The 23,833-nt window shown below is 41.6% G+C and overlaps 1 pseudogene; it reads left to right on the top strand.

Moving 5' to 3' along the window:
• The window catches only part of Ces2c-ps2 (carboxylesterase 2C, pseudogene 2), a 32,829-nt pseudogene extending 17,682 nt beyond the window's left edge, over positions 1–15,147 (top strand).
• The last annotated feature ends 8,686 nt before the right edge of the window (positions 15,148–23,833 follow it).

Below are 23,833 nucleotides of genomic sequence, written 5' to 3'. Positions count from 1 at the left end.
CAATATAGAAGTATGATTCATAGGTGCTTTCAAAACACAACATATTGAGATTCCCATGTCGATTACTGGAGTTGAAAACATCTTAAAGTGTCTCTACCTATTGTGTTTGTAGATTTAATGTACAATTTAATTTAAGATATCTGTTCATTTTTGGATATTGATTTATTTTTCCACCCTTCCTATCACCAAAACTCATTCATCTAATCTGCCCCAAAGTGATTACTGGCATAATTTTATATGTGAAGTAGGTTCAAGTGTATTGAATTCTCCTAAAAGACTTTCTTTGTCATTAAGAGACCAGATATTTCCTGCTAGACACCTGGATATGTTATATCCCACTATCTCTGATCAGTTTGCCCTACAAGTCAAGTTTTATCAGGTTGTCAATGTCCTCTTATTAAAATTCAGTGCAAGGAAGACCAACCACAGGACAGCATGACCTTTGGGGTCACAATGAAGATTATGAATTGTCCATCCCGGACTCTATGTTCAGAGAAAGAAAACCTCCAGGAGGATTGCCCAGTACTCCCACTGGGGCCTGAGTTCATCATTGGGCTTTTGCTGCCAACAATTAAAACACATCAGGCTGCTTAGTTAATGCAGAGAATCTAGTTCTGTGTCCTTGAGCTTAGAAGAGCTGAGACAGACCATTTCTCAAACTCCAGATGTTCCTTCAGTGGGGGAGTTGGAGGGAGTCAAAACATCTGCCTTGTCCAGGAGTGCAAGCACAGAGACTTAGAAGGGGAGACACTCACTTGACACCATGCCTTGATGACTTGGGGAGTCAGGTACAGCTATGGTGGTACCATGACAGTGTAGACATTCAGAAAAGCACTGGAGGAAGGCCTGCTTTGCCAGGCTGTGGGAACTCTAGATTACTGAGGGATGGAGAGGAGACTGGCTCTCAGGTAGAACAGATGGTTCTCTACAGTAGATAGCCACACAGTTTCCTCCATGAACCCCTGTAGTCTTTAGTGAATCCTGACAGGTTTTCCAGGATTGCGACACTCCTGTTCATAGGTCTGTATTTCAGCTTAATCATGGTTTCTAAGTGTTCAGTGAATTCCAGTGTTGGAAACATGGAAAAATGTTTGTCAGGTGAATAAATGACCCCGAACATGTTCTCAGTAAGAGTTTTCCACCATGTTAGCCACATCATAGAGAATAAATGAAGAGGGAAAGGATACTTAAAAAGTGTCACATAAAAACAGACTCTCACCCAAAGTAAAAGATATCATAGATCTAGTGGACCTAATGGTCACCTACAGAACATAGCATCTAAATGCTACAAAATACACATTCTCCTTTGAAGTCCATGAGAATTTTCTATAAAATAGATTGTGTGCTAGGACTGGAAACAAGTTTTAAGAAACATTGGAAAATTGAAGTAATTATATCTTTCCGATAACAACAGAATAAAACTTTCATTCCATAGTAAGAGAAACTATAGAACAAATACAATCTTGTGTGGTTTAGACATCACGTATGCATCACTGAAGAAATCAAGAAGGAAATTCAGAAATGTAGAATAGCCCCGAGCTCTAATGTCTAAACTAAAGTCAGTATCTGACCTTTACCCATCTGTGGGTTTCTCAACACAGAGAACTTAGTGAAAGCAGAATCTGCAATTGTGGTTTTCTGCTCCTGGATCACTAACACAAAACCAACATTTGCCTATGAATGTGAAGATCATAAACTCTAGATTGTGAGTAAGGGTTGCTGGTATCTACAATGGCTTCAGATGCCATTCTGTGCCTTTCTTTTGGACTATAGAGTGTAATAACTCAACAGATATGACTTCCTTCACCTGCTAAATGCTGGCTCTCATCTGTCTAGTCAGGGAAATTCTCCTGCCCTGTCCCACCAAGCTGTCTTTGTATACCTCTATGGGTACAAAATCCCTCATAGACAAGGTCTTCCTGTTGGGAAACAGTGCAGCCATTTCAACACAGATTCAGGATGCAGTTGTGCCACTGGAACAGTTTCCTGAATGCTGTGCCCTATGGGCCCCTGCTTTGCCTTCTGTGTGTGCATGTTAACACTGAAAATGGGGGAAATGGAGACTGGGGTCAGAGAGTCAGAGGCTGAAAAGGCTGGTGACAAGGGACAGTGGAGATGTAAATTAGTAGAGTTGAGAGAAGACAGTGTGAGAAAGTGCACCACCCAATGTCCATGCCAAAATTTATGGGATAGCCCCTGTGGCCCACTGAGGGTCAGCAATGACTGAACACACTCATCACTAAGGAAACTGGTCAGTGGAGGACATTCATGAGCTGGACCTGCAGGTCAAAGTGCCAGGCACAAAGTTCAAATCAGGACAGATGTGACATTTCCCTCCTCCGTGTTTGGTTGTGGCTGTACCTGTGACTATAACTGCTACTGGCCCTCAGATAATAATGAAATTGGCTGTGTCATCATTGTGCCATAGAGCTCTCAGTGTCACCTACTTGTCCTTAGGAACAATCTTTTCCCCTCCAGGAAGATCTTGGGCAAATTGCCTGGCCCTAAGGCACACAGTTCCTAGACCCATATCCCACTGCTAACATGAGAATCCATAGGTTATCTTCCCCATACACCTCACTCTGGGCACAGAAACAAGTTGGTTTCTAGAGTAAAGGTTATGTTCTCTGGGCTTTTATCAAAAGTTTACTCAGGAGTGTTCAGGATCCAGAATGTATACATATACATATGTGTATGCACATACACATATACACATATAATTCCCTTAATGTCTATCACTCCAGGTGTCCAGTGTGAATTGCTGACCTTCCACCAGGATTGCCAATCTATTACAACCTACATAGGCCATACTTACTTTACCTGTGATCCTTGTGTGCTGTTTCCCAGGCTCTAGGATCTCACCAAGCCTTTCTAGGTAGGAAGCTCTACCTCACTTACTGAACATCCTCTGCTGGGATGCCTGGGTTCAGAATCAATGAAAACAGTAGAAGGCGTAGAGGTGTGTTCCCTCCTCCTTCATCCCTCCCAAGCCTGCCTCATCCTCCTAACACTAGTTCTAGGTACCGCTGATACATAGTGTCTGGATTAATTAAGAAGACGGGTATAAGTTGTATGTGTTGGCCTGTGCCTGCAACCCAGAACTCTGTATAAGGCAGAGAAACAGCAGAATATAGTTTCAAGGCAGCCTGAGATATATAGCAAGAGTTTGGCTCAAACTAACCAGGTATGCTAATAATAAAATGAAATATCCTGAGTATTCTGATTATTTTTTTTCAAATTGACACAAACCATAGAAATCTGAAAGAAGGGAATCTCAATTGGGGGAAAAAAGCCTTTATAAATCCTAGCTACTGCAGGACATTTTTAAAATTAGTGATTGATGGGGGAAAGCCCAGCACGTGTGGGTGGTGTCATCCCTGGACTGGGGGTCTGCAGTTCTATAATTTCAGGGAATTATAAAATTGGTCTGGTCTAGCTGCCTTGAGAGGCATGCACAAGTCATACTTCTTCTGGTTTTAACCTGAAGCTCCTAGTACATTTTGTGTGCCTTTCAGTTCCCGAGAAACCAAGGCACTTCCTCAGGCAGTGAGGCATACAGTAGCCTGTGGGTGTCTCTGGGTGCCATAGAGCTCAGTGAAGCGTGAGGTATCTGGTTGAATAATTAACATTAGATGTTAGTCTTATGTCCCATGTCTAGCTTGCACCTGCCATTACATCATGGGAACCATGTTGTATTCTGTTTGATACATGTACAAAAAAGCTGATTACTTGGAATAATTTAACAGGATTTTCACAACTCACCAGAGGTTAAATAAAGATACAGGGAAATATTAATTTTTATTATAGCTTAGGCCTTTAGCTCGGAAGACTCTCAGATAGGTTAATCTAAATTGACCTGACGTTTGTCAGGAAGTCTTGAGCCAATGATTAGTGAGGGAAAGATGGGCAAAGGGCAGGCCTGGAACCTGGCAGGTAGAGGAGGAAAGAAGGGACCATACCAAAGACCTCAGATCAGGTGAAGCAGGGATGGTAAGTATTGAGCACGAGCTGGGAGCTGCATGCTGTGGTCAGGACCAGGACCCTCATCCTCCTCCTGTCTGCAGTTGACTTCACTGAGGAGGAGCTGCTGAGCAGGAGGAGGGTGTACTGTATCAATGTTTCATAACATGGGTGAGCAGTCTCCTGGTGATAGAGAAGCAGTCAAAGCTCTGTTTTATCTTTGCTGACCTCACTACCAGGCATTTGTTCTTGATCACATGGTAACCTCCTTCCTCTGTACCAAGATCCACTTAGACAGGGATAACTTTTAGATGCTGGCTTCTGGTCATTAAACAAAAATATAGTGGGTTTAGATATTATGGTTTTTATAGAGAGAAACTGTCTCCATCACATGGCTCTACATGCATTGGATGCTGATCACTCTTTGATTGTCTAATCATCAAATTCATAGCTCTGTGCTCCCATTCCATGACCCCCTTCACTGCCCATAGGAGCCCTAACTGGGAGATAAGGCTTGGAGTCATCAGGACTCTAAGTGACATTTTTCTCATCCTGCTGAAAGGAGGTATTTGCAGTAACCTTAACATCAATGGCCAGCTCCTATACCCTGTGTTCCACCAGGATAAGTGACATTTGCAGTTGGACATGTTGCCTACCATGAGCCATCATCTGAAAGTCCACAGGCTGAGGTTCTGGATGCAGACCCTGTCCTCAGATGATCCAGGAGACCAAATGGATTGAGGACAAGCATAGTCCTGCAGCATGTAAGGATGGTGCTATCCTGAGTGCAAGTGAGGGTTTTCTGAGATGTACGCACACACACACACACACACACACACACACACACACACACACACACACACACAGAGAGAGAGAGAGAGAGAGAGAGAGAGAGAGAGAGAGCACCAAAGGTTGCTGTATTATATATGTCTCTATGTATCTACTCTTCAACAGCCTGGTCACCTAACATTTATAAAGAATCCTCTCTATGCCCATAGTTACAAAGCCTATATTCTCCCTGTCATATTTATTCCCTCAGTAAATGCCCTAAGAGAATGTGTGTGTGTGTGTGTGTTTGTGTGTGTGTGTGTGTGTGTGTGTGTGTGTGTATCCTCAGTAAATTCCCACAAGACAACATATGTGTATGAGCCCTGACTGATGCCATCTTTCTCCACACCCTCCCTTGACCCTGGGTTTCTTCATCTCTTCCTGACCTCATCTTTCCCCACTTATCTCATCTCAAACATTAAAAGTAAGCAGATGCTTTGAGAAGTATTTGCCACATTTTGTGAATGTATCACATTTTTATCCTCATCTTTGAGAAAGTCCTGTGTTTTCACATATCTATGAGTGGCCACTAAAACCTCGATTAGCTGAAAGTCTAATACATTGAAGTGCAGTGATCTTAAATCTTGGTTGTCGACTTCATAGTATCTGGAATCAACTAAAAGACACACCCTGGGTTGGATCTTGAAGGGCATTCTGAGGAGGTTAGCAAAGGGGAAAGGAGCCTCCTTGACAGTGTGTCCCAGACATGTTAACATGTTAACTTGTTCCATGTTAACGGCAACATTCCTTGCCTTCTTCCCTCTGCTTCTTCCTGGTGTGAGCATCTAACCAGCTCTGCTGATGGTACTACCATCTTTCAATGACATCAGACGTTAGTTTCTTCAAGTCTTCCAATGTGTGTTGAAGATGGGAGACTCTCCAGGAATCTTCCAGGCCTTCAACACCAGACTGAAACTGCTAGGGCATTGGAACATCATGGAATAAGCAGCTATCAGGATTCTAAGCCTCTCTAAGGTACAGATTGTTATCATTAGAGAACCTAGTACTTACCATGTAAGCCAGATATTCCAGTAAATCCCTATGTATAATGTATGTAGTCTATCACTTCTACTTCTTTAAAGGATTCTGCATGATACAGCTGTTGTAGCAAAATCATCCTAAGCGGCTAGCTTTGTGTTGAGTCAGGTGTCTATGTCCCAGCTACTTGGAAGGCAGAGACAGGAGGATTGTGTGAGCTCAGGAATATAAGAATTATCCATCTGATATAGAAGAATTATGTGTCAATAATTATATATGAACATATTTGTATGACTATACATATAAGTTTTCAACTTATAAACAATAAAACTTTGTTCATAGCTTTGGAGATTTATAAATCTAGGTTCAAGATGCTAGTAGATGTGCTGTGCTGTGAGGACTAGCTTTCTAGCTCAAAGATGTAACTTGTATCCTCACAAGATAGAAAGTATAAACAATGTTGCCATGACTTGATAAGCTTATTATAACTGTCCCTGACTATTAATATCATCACACTTAAGAATTGACTTCAACATATGACACAACTTAAGTGTTACCCATGACTGACATTTAAGACAATCCACCCATTTATGTATTTATTTGTGGATGACACATTTGTTAAGGAGATCTGGACCTGAATTTTCCCATTAGTTCCTCTAGCCTGAGACTGTGTGTGTGTGTGTGTGTGTGTGTGTGTGTGTGTGTGTGTGTGTGTGTTTGTGTATGAGTCTGGGTGTTTCTGTGTGATTGTGTATTTTGGAGTCTGCTGAAGTTCCTCCTCAAACCTCAAGGCATGAATGTTCTTGTTTCCCTGATCAGGGCAACAGTGAATATATTTGACTGCGAGGTGTGTCGATGTATGGACAGCTATCTCTGCCTTTCACAGATGCCCCTGAGACTCTTTGGCTTCTTGTGACACAATCACTCTCCCTCAGCTTCCATATTATTAATTTATATCCCAACTTATTATTGTCCCTAAACCATCTCTGGACCCTCTATTAAAAAACTTTCTCTTACACTTTATGCTATCATATAAAGGTGACAAATGGTACTCAACCTATCTCTGTGTTCCCTAAAGCATTTTCTCCTTGTCATTAAAGGTTTATGTCCTACCTGGTCCCACTACAGGAAGCCTTACCTGGCTACAGAAAATGGCTGCTTCATGCTCCATATTCTCTGTTACTGTGAGTCTTCACCAGAGTTACCCTTGTAGATTCCAGGAAGCTTCCACTGCTTCCAAATCCCAGTCATCTCTCCCAGCACTCTCTCCTTCCATCCCTCCCCTGCTCCTGATTCTTCCTGTTTCCCTTCCCCCACACTCCCACTCTGTCTATAAAACCTGTTTTATTTCTCCTTCCCTGGGAATTCCATGTGTCCTTCCTTAAGACCTCCTTGCTACTTAGTTTCTCTGAGTCTTTGGACTGTAGTCTGATTATTCTTTATATAACAGCTAATATCCACTTATAAGTGAGTACATACTATGTTTGTCCTTCCGGGTTACCTCACTTGGGATGATTTTTTTTCTAGTTCCATACATTTCACTGCAAATTTCATGGTGCCATGTTTTCCTAACAGCTGAGTCATCCTCCATTGTGTAAATGTAATACATTTTCTTTATCCGTTCTTCAGTTGACAGACATCTATGCTGTTTCCAAATTTTGGCTATTATGAACGTAGTTGAGCAAGTGTCCTTCTGGTAGGATGATAGCATCCTTTATGTAAATGCCCAAGAGTGGTATAGATGGGTTTTGAGGTAAATCAATTCCAAACTTTCTGAGGAACTTCCATATTGACTTATAATTTATAGTGCCTGCAATATGTTCTGTGGTAATGGTGGTGCCGAACATGTGGGAACGGTCAAATAAAGACAAACCCAACTTGAGGTCCATGTCATGAGAGGGAGCACATGCCTGACACTGCCTGGATGAACAGTAAACACAGTCTGGATTGCCCAGAGACCTAGGGTAGAACCAAACACAAAAGTTAATGAAATGATTCCTAATGATAGTCTGCTAGTCTCACAGATCTATGTCTAATCCAGTTGTCATCACCAAGGCTTCAATCAGCACCTGATGGGAGCAGTTGCAGACACTCACAGTCAAACATTAGGCAGAGCTGGGGAACTCCATGAAGAGGGGGAAGCCAAATTGTAGGAGGGGTCAAGGACACCCCAATAACACAGCCCTCAGAATTATCAAAGTAGGGCTCATAAGGATTCACGGAGACTGAAGCAGCAATCATGGAGCCTGCATAGGACTGTGCTAGGTCCTCTGCATACATATTATAGTTGTGTAGCTTAGTGTTCTTGTGGGACTCCTAACAGTGGGAGTAGAGTGTATCTGGTTCTCTTGCCTATTCTTGAGACCCTTTCCATCCTCCAGGGTTGCCTTGATAATCAGGGTTTGCACCTAGTCTTATTGTAACTTGTTCAGCCATGTTCAGTTGATATCCCTTTTTGAGGGGAAAGAGAGGAAGAAGTGGTTCTGAGTTAGAGGACAGGGAACTTAGCATTCCAGAAGGACTTCAGATGCTGTGTCTGTCCAAGAGGCCAGGGAAGGAGCAGAATCTGTAGATGTGCCTTTGCCCTGACTGCTAGCTATTGCCTTCCTATGGCTTCTGTCTTATCAGTTCTTCTTCAATAAGAACTTTGTCCCTCTAAATAAATTTCCACACCTACACTACTGAAAATACAAATTCCTGCCTGGGCCAGGACAATCTCTTCTGTTTCCTGCTGTGAGACTCTCATTTTGCAGCAGCACAGGTTAAGGTCTGAGATTCAACCATGCCTTTGGCTAGATTTCCTGTTTGGCTGGATGTTGTAGCCTGTGGTCTCTGACTTCTGCTCCAGCATGTGCATAGTGAGACTGTCTGAATGGGCAGAGGGGACCAGGGTCAGAGCTGCCCCAGTTTTGCAGAGTCAGTGGCTGAGCCTATGGGATGGAAGGCAGCAGGAAGTGAGGAGGAGCTGGTAGAGATGACTATCAATGGACTGTCTAGACTCACCAGCTACCAAGAATGACACAGAGACTATTATTTATTATACCTCAGTCCTTAGATTAGGCTATTTCCAACTTGGCTCATACTGCTTAAATTAACCGGGTTATTCTATTCTACATTTGCCACATGACCTGTTGACCCTAACACAATCCAAACAAATTCCTCTGTGTCTGCCTTGCTAATCTCTCACATCTCAGTTCTTCCCACAGCTCCTATCTCTACCCGGATGTCCCTCTCCTGCCTCAGCTATTGTCATCAGTAATTTATTAAACCAATAAGGAGATGATGGAGAAGATATTTACAAAACACTGAAACTGGTGACACTTCATAAAAAAAATCAAAGTCTGGAGAGTACTCAGCTCTCTGCTGGCATGGAAATCAACTCTTAAATAATACAAAGGCAACCTTTACACAAATAAAAGATTATTATTATCTTTTTATCCCAACGTCTCCTCCTTTTTTCCAGTAAAAGATTCTTTTTCTAAAATAAATAAACCATATACAATAAGGAAATTATAGGAACTATATCATAAGATTACATTTACAGTGTCTAATCCATTTGTATTTGGCAACCTTGGAGAAAGTACTCCATCTGTATCTTATCTTGGTGAGTTCAAAGTTCTGTACCTAATCAATTTCTATTATAAATTGCATTACCAATCCAAAAATATCTTTTTTTAGACCTTAAACCCTTTTTTAAAATCCTAAACAAATCAAACTTAATGTGGGACTATAACTATCTAGTTTTCAATCCCATCAGAGACTTGAGAAGGATAAATATTACTTGAGTAAACAGGAAGTAGAAAGCCACTTCCAAAACTCCAGAAATGACAAAGACTGTTGCCTGCCTGGACAACCACCCAAGGTTCCTCTGCAACATTGGGGCATCCATCTATCCTTAGCTTACAGGCCCAGAATAGACTTATCTGTGAAGCAGGAATATTGAAGCACTGGCCTACCTTGACTCTGCAAAGTTAGTCAATTGACTTCCCAGTGTCCTGTTTGTCCACAGCTTGGACAGCAAGCTGTCATCAGTCGAGACAAGGGCAGTTTTTTGCCCAATGCCTAGTTTTGCCACATTTGAAGCAAACTCTATATGGAGGTTCCGCGATGCCCATCATCTTCTTTGAAGTAGTATGGGGGTGCTGCCAGGAGCTGATGTGTCTCACAGTCATGAAAGCCTTTTGTTATTAATACATATTAAATGTCATAACATCTCTAAGTGGATAAGAGTAATGGCTCATCTTCTCATTTCCAAGATTCTAGAACATTCTTTTCCTGCAATTTTAGTAATTGCATATAATGAGGATTGACAGAATATGTTGCATCATTAGAAAGTCAAACCTGACAAGGAATGAAAAGAAATATTAAATCATTAGCCAGTAAAGGAAACTCTGGGATGAAAAATAAGTAAAAGTATATTCTGACTTGTTATCTGCTGGACAGTCCTTGGAAAGTTTCCTACCTATGACAACCCTTAACAGTTCCATGATAGGAAAAGAAAGAAATCAGACAAAGGGATTCATTCATTTTCATTGTCTGACAATATTAGAGTTACAAGAGAAGGATGAGTAAGTTTCTGTGGATTTAGCTTTGTAGGTGTTACTTACACCAAGTCTAGAAGTTTGTAGGGGCATGTATTCTTCCATAAGAGAAAATTATGAAAATGAAATGTAGAGGGGTTCATTGAGACATAATTCCTAGGCTCACTGAATAGGTAATATTATTAACACTCTTACATGTTTTGTTTATTGAAAATATAATTTTTAAATATAATGGAATTCACTAATATGGCTACCAGGTGATTTGTAAATGTTTACACTTAGCTGAACAGCAATTTGAAGTCCATTAACGTCTCAAGATGTCAGACAGATGATTCCTGAGTAGTTTACAAGAGTTTTGTCAAAATGGAAACACCAGATCATTAATAAGGTGGTTTGAAAATGGTAAAAAAATTATTAAATACCATATTCTACAGATCTCTGAATAGGTTGAAAACCTTTTATCTAAAGTATATCTTAATAGGCAAAGGATGCTTGTTTCTAGCTGTTTACTATCTGCTTAACTTTGAAAACTAACTTTAATTTTTTTCAAAGTCTACTTTTAATGATGGTTCTTAAATGCTTTAACCTCCCTTCTAGCCCGCTACCCACCAGAGGTAGTGGAAAAGAAAGGATATAGGGAAGTGGACCTGTTTAGAAATGGTTCTTTGTGTAAATCCCGTCTGTGTCGTCAGGAAGTCAACAGTTCAGTTCACAGGCCAGCAGTGGCAGCTTGATCCACTGGCAAACACTTCACAGATCTATCAGCAGTCCAGCTCAGTAGTGTCAGGATAGCAGCACAGAGCATGACCTAGCAGGAACAGCCAGGCAGGAGGGATGTGGAGCAGCAGGGGTGTCAGGAGCAGGTCTAGGCTGTGCCTCTCTCAACAAGCAAAGATGAGCGAAGATGCAAGACCAACAAGCATTGCACAGCTAGCCCCATAAGCCAACTGAGCCCAGCCAAGCCTCACATTCCTTTTCTACTCTGTTGAGTCCTATTTATACTCCCTCCAAATATCATGTATCCTCCACGGGTCTTGCCTCATCACATGTCTTGCCTCAGACATGTGTGTCTGTCTCAGTTAACATCACTCTGTCAATCAGCCCAAGTAATCAGAAGCAAGAAGCTTACAGCATACCACCGGTTTTTTGGTGTGTATCTTTATGGAGTTCTGACAAATGAAGCTTAACTATGCAATATAAGGCCTGTCACCACATGCTTCTGTGTCCTTTCACGCGCCTGCTTTAGTAGAACATCCTTTCACCTGTGTCTGCTTCAGGAAAACGTGCCTTCACAACTCTGCCATAGCCTTTCATCTGTGTCTACTTCAGCAAAATATTCCTTCATGTGTTTTCCCCAGCAAAATGTTCCTTCATGTGTTTTCCCCAGCAAAACACTATCCAACACAACTCACTTTCCAAAGATCCTTTAAGTTTTCATTTCAGAAAACATCTCAAGGCTGCTAAATAAAGCTTATTCCTGTAATAACTGAACTAGGACCTAGCAATACTCCAAGTTTGATTGTAATAGTTGACTAACTACCCACCTGCATTTCTTAATTATCTTAAACAGTTTATAGTAGTGACTTTCAGGACTAGAGCTTTACATTACATTTTAAAAATGAATTGTATAGGTACAACACCTTAAAGAAGAGTTGAAACATATATACAGTATGTTGTTACAAAATAACCTTAAATTTATATCAATATACAAATAGCCATACCATAAAATATTTTAGACTTATAGACTTATAGTTGTTTTTTAGTCCAAAATTAGAATCAGCAATCTACCCTTTTATTCTATCATTCCTATAACCCCCTCCCACATATGTTTCTGATGAATGTGCTAAAGATTAGAGTAGAACAATGGTGCCAGCCTGCTAGGTCAGAGCTTGGCACCTGATGGGAAATAATTGAAGGTACTGCAGTAAAAAGAGAGACTGAACCCATTCTTCACTGTCCCTGTGACCATCTATTGTCCCTATACCATTGATTAAGGAACAAGTACACATGCTTCCAAATGGAGACTATGTGGAACAAGGAAGTACTTATTGGCACTTAGAAGTGAACTTAAGATTGTCTTAGTACCATATGGAATGGTATTGTCCATTCACTCCTATAATTGCTATGTGGGCACACTACCCCAGTACCCAAGTACCTTTGTTCTCTTTCTGTTACTATAATAAAGTATCCTTATATAAGCAACTTAGTGAGGAAAGATTTTATTATAGGTCACAATTCCAGCTTATATTCAACCATAAATGGAAAACCACAGAAGCAAAAGTTTAAGAGAGCTGATTGCATCACATCCATAATCAGGAGCCTATGCTCCTATGTTTAAAGAAAGCATGCATGCCTACTAATCTTAACTTATTCTGTCCATTCTGATATAATTCAAAGAGTCCCCTTCTAGGGAATTGTGCCACCTACAATGGGCAGGTGTTGCCATTGCAATGAACAAAGTTGAGATAACTTGTCATTGTCAGGCCAACCAGTCAACAGCACCTAGACAATCCCTCATTAGGTTTGTTTTCCCAGGTGATTTTGCACTGTATCAAATCAACAACTCAAAACAACCACCACACCACCATTTACATTGTACAAACAGGAAGGATGAATGTTAGAACAGGAAGTCGAACAGTTTAATAAAAGTTACCAGACGTCTCCATATACTAGCTTCCAGAATATTACTATCCAACCATAGGCCTCCTTATAAGTCTTGATCTACTTCCATTTCCAAAGAGCTGGTGCCCTTTACCATTTGAGGAACTTGAGAGAGGAATTATATGCTAGAAGGCCATCATGGGAAGCAGTAGCTGAAGATGGTTAGGAGAAATTCAGACTAAGTTTAGGTTTGTCAACCATGTATCTTGGACATCCTGTCTTCCATTTTCACCAGGTGTCTGCAGACTGATATAATGAATTTAGAGTGGTGAAGGAGACGAAACTGAACATGGCTACCATCTCAATGTCTGAGATCTGATTGTATGTCAACATCTACACACTAGATCACGCCCATGAGAAGATCCAGGAACTAAAAACGTCTCAGGACAGGACTTCGCTGAGTGTTAGGCTATGGTTTTCTTTTGAAGAGGTCATTTTTTCTCTAATTCTGAGCTCCACTGTGGTTTAGACCCTGATTACTAGCCTTAACATAGGTTCAAGAAGGTCATCTTAGCTCATGGTGACTTCCCTAAACCTGTGTGTGTGAGACTCAATCCTGGTGCTCTGGGAAGTAAGAGGGTCTAGATCCTTGATTAAACCAGGACTTCTATCAACTTGGCAAACCCACACAAGATGGTGCACAAGGGCTGAATATTGACATCACTCAAATTTCTAGCTAAAATGGGATCTGATGGCCATTCTAATTAACAGTCAGGAAAGCCCCCCAGGAAGACAGTCCTTTTTGTTCTACTTTGATGGATCTGAGAGTAATGAAGACTTTAATTTAGATCTAGAGTCATTAATCCAAACTGAGATTTACTGTTGGGGAAGCTAGAATGGAAATATGCTCATAGTCCTAAAGTATCCCATCTGTGGCTCACTTCCTGAGATCCTGAGGAGATCTGTTTGTAAGTCAACCTGCACAGAGCAAAGCAGTTGATAACCTAATGGGCAGTCTAGGGCTGCATGAGCTTGGGCTGTATGTGGGCCTCCTGGCATGTGAGTTGCTGTCTCCAGGATCCACGGTGGTGGGCTAGTTCTAGGTAGATCAGCTTCCATGCTTGATACATCCACACTGGCAGCTACTGAGGAAATAGTAATTGTCACCATCCAGTATCATTTGGGCATACTTGGCTTCTTCAGGTAAGCTTGGGACTTGGCTGGTAATGGGGACTAAGTACATGGGCAGACAGGGAATTTTTCTTCCTATAACTTCTCAGCACTGGAGACCAGCATTCCAATGCAACTGGGGCTGCATAAATCTTTTTTCTACAAGGAATGTGAGCATAAATCTTTTTTCTACAAGGAATGTGATCTCCCTAGGGAAGGAAAAACCCAATAGATCAATGTAGAGACTTGGATGTATCCTGGATTCTGAGTGGTGAGGAGAAAGGGTATAAACCAGGCCTAGGGTTCAGCATTAAACTATAGTTGCTAGAGTAGATACTGAGTTAAAACATGCATGAAGTGGCTACATATCTGACACTTGTCCTCTTCCTGTCTGTAGTCCATTTCACTGAGAAATAGGAGCTGCTGAACCGAAGGATGATGAAGCACTGGGCCAATTTTGCAAGACATGGGAGGGATTATATCCCTCCCTTAACCTCTTTATAGTTAAGTCTACTTCTAGTGTCCCAGTGTGGGTGTGTTCTCTCAGTATGCATATGTCCTTAGTAACATGATAGTCTTCACCTCAGGGCACACTCAGGCAGATATCTTCTAGCTTTCAGTTACTGTTCATCCCACAGAGACCAGCTGGGTAAGTTACCCTATTGTGGTATTGTTCTTTAGATTTTACCTCTGAGAAGACACAAAACTAGCCAGCTCCCCTTGCATCACATGCAGTGGTGAAACTTGTATCTATATCAGTACACCAGTCCATCTGTCCCCTGAGGCCCGTGGTCTGCTAATCCATTGCCCTGACCAAATAAGGACATCAGGCTTTGGATCAGAGAGACCTTCACTCTTCCCTGCTGGCTAGTATATCCACAGGAACCACGACAGTGAGAGTTTGCCCTACTGGCCTGTGCTTGACAATGATGAGCAGTATCTGCAGCTGGACACCCAGCCTGCTGTAGGCCAAGCCCTGAAAGCCAGAAGGCTGCAGTTCTGAACCAAGACTTTGCCCAAGAAGATCCAGGAGCTAAAGGGCTCTCAGGACAAGCATGTAGAGCTGTAGCATCCTGTGTCAGGAAAGGTGTATGAGATGGAAAGCAGATGGGGGATTACTAAGGTTACAAAGTCCATTTATTAATTTTTATTTGTTCTAACAATTATATAATCATTTCTAACCTCAGCATTTGCCCTTTCAGATATGTATGAAAAACAACCTGTGTTATTCCTTATCATTCTGGGCTAACTTTTATTAGAGTTAATAAAAGCTCTCATAGCAGTGTGGATGTGTGAGCCCTGAAGTGCCTCCATCTTCTTTAACCCTTCACTAAGACTAAGGTCTTTCCTTCCTTCCTTCCTTCCTTCCTTCCTTCCTTCCTTCCTTCCTTCCTTCCTTTCTTTCATTATCTTCTCCCCATCCTCACTCTCTCTCCTCTTCTCCAATCCCAGGCCCTCTTCACATGAAGTGTATGCTTCAGGGACTGTTGACTACACATCCTGTATCAGCATATTTAGAATTACCATCAGAAAATCTTCTTTCCTTAAATCCTTTTGCCTTCAGAATGCTGTTTGTAAGAGATCATAAACTACAAATTGGACTCATAGTTTCCATGGCCTCAGATGTGTGGGCATTGAGATAGGAGAATTATATAAATCTCAGGCAATATAACAAGACCCACATCTCTGAAACACATAAACGAAATAGTCATAACTTACAAAGAGTAGAAAAAAAATACAGTCTTATAGATTGGGAAATTTGGGGTCAACGTGGACCCAGATTTGCTGTGTGGTGAGAAACAGTTCTCTAGGAAACCATTCTCAAGGGCACTGCTTGTGCCTTCTCCTGGTAGGATGTGTTAACAGGGCCATTACAAGGATAATATTAAGTCCCTGATGACTTGAAGTGGGTACAGGGAAGACTTTCCTCTCAGTGAGACTGAACATGTATCATGTTTCTGTTCTATATGCACAGAATTGATTGAAGTTCCTACTGCCAGTGTGCCTCTGCTTATCAGCTCAGTATATACACATTAACTTGGTGTCAATTAAGTTTGAGAGTTTTAATAATTATCTCATATTTAATAATTTGAGTATGGATTGTTTTATGGTGCTAGGGATTGATCTTAGGACTTGCATGTTGGGCAATGGTTCCACCCACGAACTACACCTCAGACTATTGTATATTGTTTAGATGAAATTGAATTAATCTCTCTTAGGTATCTGGTTTAGTAAGTCTGAGTAAATTCTCAAGGCTCGCAACTGTCATCAGATAAGATTTAGAACACTCCACCCTTCCATACTTCCCATAGGGCTTCCCTCAAGCCCCATTCACTGCCTTTAATTCTGTTTCAAAGTAAACATGTCATTGCTTTATCTTACTGTCCTGGGACTTGTCTCTAATCCAGTATAAATAGAATGTCTTGTGACTGGTTAAGTCACTTCATGTAATGTTTTTGCTTCCTATTATTGTAGAGTGCCATCCAAGTCTGCACACAACACATTTTATCCACTTACCCAGTCTATGAAAAACTGCTGTCCTCACTTATTAGCTCTTCTTTCTGGAGACACTGTTTCTGTATGGACCAGGAGGGCCTTGAACACATGACCTCGCTGCCTTGGCTCCCTCAGTGTTTGGATTACAGGATTATTGGGGCACCCATCCTCGGTTTGAGTTTTAATAAGTTGTATGGATAGTCTCACACATGATTCTATGTGATCTCACATATCTATTGTTGGTTTTACAATCTAGAGCAGAATTGCTATGTCATGAGACACGTGTGTTAAACACTTAAAGAAGTTGTAAGGCTAGGGATATAGCAGTGGTAAACAGCTTGCCCTGCATGTACAAAGCCCTGGGCACCATAAAAAGCAAAATAAAGTCAGATCAGATGGCATAGGTTTGTAATCTCAGCTATTCAAAGAGCTGTTGTGGCCAGGGACCACAAGTTAATACCAACCTGAGCTATAGAGCAAACCTCCAGGCAAAACTGGAAAAATTAGTTGTGGTCTCTCTCCACAGAGACAAAAAAATGGCCTGTAGGGGGCAGTGGTTGTGCCTTTAATCCAGCACTCTGAAGGCAGAAGCAGGTGGATCTTGTAGTTCCAAGCCAGCCTAGTCTACAAAAGGAGTTCCAGGACAGCCAAGGATACATAGAAAAACCCTGTCCTGAAAAACCAAAACAAAAAACAAAAAAAGTACAAAAAATTATAAAAAATATAATTTGATATAGAATATTATTAAAGATGGGGAAGGAGGAGGAAAAAGAAGAAAAAAGAATAGGATGAGGAAGGGAGAGGAGAATGGGGGAAAAAGCAGGAAATAGAAGCAGAAGGAGGAAGAGGGAGAGGAAAGGGGGGAAGAGCAGAAGAAAAGGAAGAGAAGCAAGATGTTGGGGTGGGATTGGGAGTAGGTCTTGAAGTGAGGGAAGTAGGGTACATTGTGTTAGTTCATGAAATAACCAAAGGAAAATTACCCCCAAAGTTCTAGGAATAAAGGTCAGTGGTAGAGGACTTATCTGGCATATGTGAGGTCATAGATCCAATTCTCTGTGCCCTCTTTAGAAGCTCTGGGGTAAAAGACTATACATGGACTGACCCTGGGCTCCAAATTCATAGGTAGCAATGAATAGCCTTGTAGGGGCACCCTAGGTCCTGCCAAGGCTGGACCCCCAGTGTATGAGATTGTTGGGGGGATGGTAATGGGGGGTGGATGGGGAGGGGAACATCCATATAGAAGGGGAGGGGGAGGGGTTAGGGGGCTGATGGCCTCAAAACTGGGAATGGGAATAACATTTGAAATGTAAATAAGAAATACTCAACTTAATAAAAATGGAAGAAAAAGAAAGAAGCTCTGGGGTAATTGTCTACATTGGAGCTGGATGAGTGTCAAATTTCCATGTCCATTTCTAAACAGCAACCAAGCTTTCTCATGTCTACCAATGATTTATAACACATCTGGAAAGCTGCAGGCCTGTTGCCTCCATCAGGTCAAGCTGCCATAAAAAAGGAGCATAAGCTGCCAGCTAGTTCAGTCTGAAATGGATATCCATGCTTCAGCTCCTTAGAAGACTGAAGCAGGAGAATTTCGTGAGCTCAAGAGCTAGTGGTTATATATATTTATATATACATATATATTTATATATATATACGTATATATATATGCAATGTACATGTGTGAACATGTATGTATCATTACATGTGTGGTTTATAAACAATAGAAATGTGTTCATAGTTGTGGAGACCACAAAAGTCAAGGTTGAGATACCAGCATATGTGCTATGTGATGACGGCCAGCTCTCTTTGCCAAAGAGTGAACCTGTGTCTTTTTTTTTTTTAATTAACTTGAGTATTTCTTATATATATTTCGAGTGTTATTCCCTTTCCCGATTTCCAGGCAAACATCCCCCTCCCCCCTCCCCTTCTTTATGGGTGTTCCCCTCCCCATCCTCCCCCCCTTGCCGCCCTCCCCCCAACAATCTAGTTCACTGGGGTGAACCTGTGTCTTTAATTGGGCAGTTGGGATAAATGCTGTTCAAGATCTGGGCATATTGTGTTCATATATGAAACTATCAAAGAATTAATAAAACCCCAAGGTTATGAGAAAACAACTCAGTGGTAGAGTGCTTATCTAGAGTGTGAAGGTCCTAGATACAGTTCTCTGTACTGGTTTGTTCAGATCTCCTGGTCTCCTGTGACAACTGCTAAAGACCAAAACTCATACTAACATCCTGTTGGAAATGAGATTTTACCATAGGCACGCAATACATCAACTTTCAAAACATAGCACTTAAAGGTCCCTATATCAATCACCAAGGTTGTGAACAATGGAAAACAACTCTATACATTTTGTTTGTAAATCAAATGTCACCTGTGATTGATATTTAAAACAATCTATTGTCAGCCACAAGATGGAAAGTAGTATAAGGTATTGGTGTCTATTAACTGTTTGAGCCTGAGACTCTGTGTGTGTGTGTGTGTGTGTGTGTGTGTGTGTGTAGTTGTGTGTGTTTATATATGTATATCTATGCATGTGTGTCTATGTATGTGTGCCTACATATATGTATATGTTTAATGTATGTGTGCATCTGTGTGTATACGCCTATTTTTGTGTGTGTTGGGGACACCGAACAACCCAGAAAACCTTCCACCAAAAATTTGTCCTGCCTACAAGATGTGCAGGGAGAAAGATGGAGCAGAGATTTAGGGGATGGCCAACCAATGTCTGGCCCAACTTGAGACCCACCCCATGGAAGAGACCAACTCTGACACTATTAATGATACTCTGCTATGCTTGCAGATAGGAGCCTAGCATAAATGTCCTCTGAGAGGCTTCATCCAGCAGCTGATGGAAACAAATGTAGAAATACACACACAAACATTAGGTGGAGATCAGGAAGGATTGAGGATTGAAAGACTGGGTGGTGACCGGGTCAAGAATGGCACAAGAAGACCAACAGAGTCAACTAATCTGGGCCTATGAGGGCTCACAGAGATTGAACTACCAACCAAAGAACATGGAATGGACCTAGGCCTCCTACACAGCTGTGCAGCTTGGTCTTCGTGTGGGTCTAGGAGTCTCATAAAAAAAGTCAATGAACCTTGTGTGCAGTACCACATCCTTGGTAGATTCATATCCAGTGCACATTAGCAACCACCTGTGATCCCATTCACCAACAAAGAAGCGGTTTCTTACCAACCCTTTGAGATGTAACTTCAGAAACCTCCAAAATCAGATGTATGGCTATGGTAACAGAGGGACTCCCTTGAGACAACAAAACACATGCCTTTTTTTCCATCTTTATTAACTTGGGTATTTTCTTATTTACATTTCGATTGGTTTTTTTTATTAACTTGAGTATTTCTTATATACATTTCGAGTGTTATTCCCTTTCCCGGTTTCCGGCAAACATCCCCCTCCCCTTCCTTATGGGTGTTCCCCTCCCCATCCTCCCCCCATTGCCGCCCTCCCCCCAACAATCTAGTTCACTGGGGGTTCAGTCTTAGCAGGACCCAGGGCTTCCCCTTCCATTGGTGCTCTTACTAGGATATTCATTGCTACCTATGAGGTCAGAGTCCAGGGTCAGTCCATGTATAGTCTTTAGGTAGTGGCTTAGTCCCTGGAAGCTCTGGTTGCTTGGCATTGTTGTACATATGGGGTCTCGAGCCCCTTCAAGCTCTTCCAGTTCTTTCTCTGATTCCTTCAACGGGGGTCCTATTCTCAGTTCAGTGGTTTGCTGCTGGCATTCGCCTCTGTATTTGCTGTATTCTGGCTGTGTCTCTCAGGAGCGATCTACATCCGGCTCCTGTCGGTCTGCACTTCTTTGCTTCATCCATCTTGTCTAATTGGGTGGCTGTATATGTATGGGCCACATGTGGGGTAGGCTCTGAATGGGTGTTCCTTCAGTCTCTGTTTTAATCTTTGCCTCTCTCTTCCCTGCCAAGGGTATTCTTGTTCCCCTTTTAAAGAAGGAGGGAAGCATTCACATTTTGATCATCTGTCTTGAGTTTCATTTGTTCTAGGGATCTAGGGTAATTCAAGCATTTGGGCTAATAGCCACTTATCAATGAGTGCATACCATGTATGTCTTTCTGTGATTGGGTTAGCTCACTCAGGATGATATTTTCCAGTTCCAACCATTTGCCTACGAATTTCATAAAGTCATTGTTTTTGATAGCTGAGTAATATTCCATTGTGTAGATATACCACATTTTCTGTATCCATTCCTCTGTTGAAGGGCATCTGGGTTCTTTCCAGCTTCTGGCTATTATAAATAAGGCTGCGATGAACATAGTGGAGCATGTGTCTTATTCCCTTTCCCGGTTTCCAGGCCAACATCCACCTAACCCCTCCCCATCCCCTTCTTTATGGGTGTTCCCCTCCCCATCCTCCCCACATTACCGCCCTCCCCCCAACAATCCCGTTCACTGGGGGTTCAGTCTTGGCTGGACCAAGGGCTTCCCCTTCCACTGGTGATCTTACTAGGCTATTCATTGCTACCTATGAGGTCAGAGTCCAGGGTCAGTCCATGTATAGTCTTTAGGTAGTGGCTTAGTCCCTGGAAGCTCTGGTTGGTTGGCATTGTTGTACATATGGGGTCTCGAGCCCCTTCAAGCTCTTCCAGTCCTTTCTCTGATTCCTTCAACAGGGGTCCCATTCTCAGTTCAGTGGTTTGCTGCTGGCATTCGCCTCTGTGTTTGCTGTATTCTGGCTGTGTCTCTCAGGAGAGATCTACATCCAGTTCCTGTCGGTCTGCACTTCTTTGCTTCATCCATCTTATCTAGTTTGGTGGCTGTATATGTATGGGCCACATGTGGGGCAGGCTCTGAATGGGTGTTCCTTCTGCCTCTGTTCTAAACTTTGCCTCCCAATTTCCTCCCAAGGGTATTCTTGTTCCCCTTTTAAAGAAGGAGTGAAGCATTCTTCTTGAGTGTCATGTGTTCTGTGCATCTAGGGTAATTCGAGCATAACAGCACACATGCTTGAGTGTGTCTTGTCCTTTCATTGGTTAATCTCTTTAACCTCTGTGCTAAAAACATAGCAGCATCTCTTCTTTAAAATGCAAACTCTGGAAGAGGTAGACTGATAGGGAGAGGAGACTCTTGGATCTGTTAACCTTCATGAAAACCTCACACAGATCCCTAGGGATACAGATATCTTGAGCCATCACTCAGCCTTGGGTGGTCTTTGAGTTATTCTTGCTCTTGTAAGCAATCTTGTCAAGGTCCTGCCTATAGATTCAGGTACTGAGTTTGGAGCAGAAGCTGATGGGTTCTTGCAGTTGATGTTCTTTTACTATTCTGGGGGCCAGAGGTAATAGCTTCTGGCAATTAACTCCTGTTGATAGCAGCATGGAATTAAGAAAAGAAACTTAGTTACTAGACTCTATAGTCTTTAAATCAGGAGCTACTGTTGACCAAGCAAAAGGTTTGGAGTTTGTTAACTCTTCATGAACCAGAGAGGAAAAAAAGAAAGGCAAAGTCAGGTATACACAGACACATACATAGTAGATGAAGCAGAAAAGGGATACGCTAGCTGTTTAGTTTTGTTCTTAGTTTTTATACCTTCTCAGACAAAAATTACCTCATAGCAATTATCAGATAGAACCATTATGGTGGAATAATTTATTACATACATGGTTTTCTAAACACTTTTACATTTCATAAGTTCATTTTAGGTTTAAAGCAATATCTCATGCCAACGGTTGATAAGGTTTAAGGAATAGCAATAGAATTGTTTACAAGCCTTTCAATTAAGACTAGTACCTGACTAAACATTCCTTATCTATTTTATATCTCCACAAGTTCATTATAAGTTTAAAGTAATAGCTTTTGATGACACAAGTTACCAAGGTTTTGTCAAGAGACAAATCATCTACCTTGTGTCTTATTATTTTGAAGTCTTGTATGGATAAACTAGTCAATCATTTATTTTCCCGACACCTACAATAAATTGACCATTCCCAGTTTATGACCGTTATAACAGACATTAGTGACCTCAGTCCTAATCCAGAAGAAATGTTTTCCTTGATCATAAATCTGTTTTAAGTCTATCTTCTTTTCCTAGTGCAATTAGTTCGTGACACAGAATTCTATTTGTAGCTTTTTATTCTAGAGGGGACTTAAAACTACTTGTATTTATTTAGGAGTTCTATAAAATCATTGACAGTAATTATGAAATCACTATCTCATCTAAACAGCATGAAAATACATCTGCAGGAAATTTGCCCAATAGGGTGGGCTGATGCCCAGGATTTGTTAGGCCATGTATTGGTGGCAGGAAAGGCATAACAGCAGTGAGAAACAATCCTGAGATGAAGTCTCTGGAGTCCATGCATTTCAGAGCTCACCCATGTGAATTGGAGGGCATCTCAGAAACACCAGGCTGATTTGCAGCTTAGGTTTGCCAAATTCTACAGTGTCAAAACACGATGCTCTATGAGGTGAGGTGACAGGGAGGTGTGAGCTTGTAAAGATGACAAACCCAGAGGAGAGAGAAGGACTTCACTGAATACCTCCCTGCACCTTTGGCTATGGAAAAAATCAGAGCTGCCTAACGAATGTATAGAATGCAAGGCAAGTCCCAGTCTGAGACAGAGAAAAGTTAGCAAACTCATGATGTACCTCATCCACCTTCACTCAAATCAGAACTCTAGGTTCATAGGGATCAGTAGGTAAAAGTGGTAATACTGGCATGCCCTACCCTGGACACCAATGGGTAGACAAGGATAAATTTCAGCCTGACTTAGGTGTTGGGGAGAGGGAAGAGCAATTTTTAGGATGCAAGTAGATAGCTACCTGATACTTCCTCTGGGGACTGAGGCATTATTGAGCTCCTGCTGCAAACACTCCTCTGAGCACTTTAGAATTTTAATACCTATATTAGTTATGAAGAGTTTAATTATTAAATGATTTGCATATAATCCAACAATCCATTTATCTTCATAGCTTGGTTATTGTGAACAAATGAATGTAACTATGTTCATTTCAAACAGGCCACATTTTGAGATTTTCAGGGTGCACACACTCAGTTGGAGATGTTGGAATTTTTTCTTCTCCCTTACTAGAAGAATGAGCTGGTCTCTGCCTAATTCTTGTACAATCGCTGTCCATCATGTCCATCTGATTCTCCTGTGACATCTTGACTGTGACCTTCTCACAGAAGTGCTCTGGCTTCTCCTATTACAACTTTCTGGCCAGGTATGGGAATAGGGTTCCTGATATCCCAGTCAAGTTCCAGAATTTATGCTGGGTCT

This window comes from Rattus norvegicus, chromosome 19 (genome assembly GCF_021556685.1).
Source record: "Rattus norvegicus strain SHRSP/BbbUtx chromosome 19, alternate assembly SHRSP_T2T, whole genome shotgun sequence".
NCBI lineage: Eukaryota > Metazoa > Chordata > Mammalia > Rodentia > Muridae > Rattus > Rattus norvegicus.
The sequence above is the reverse complement of the archived record's forward strand: the minus strand, read 5'-3'. Positions and strand labels throughout refer to the sequence as shown.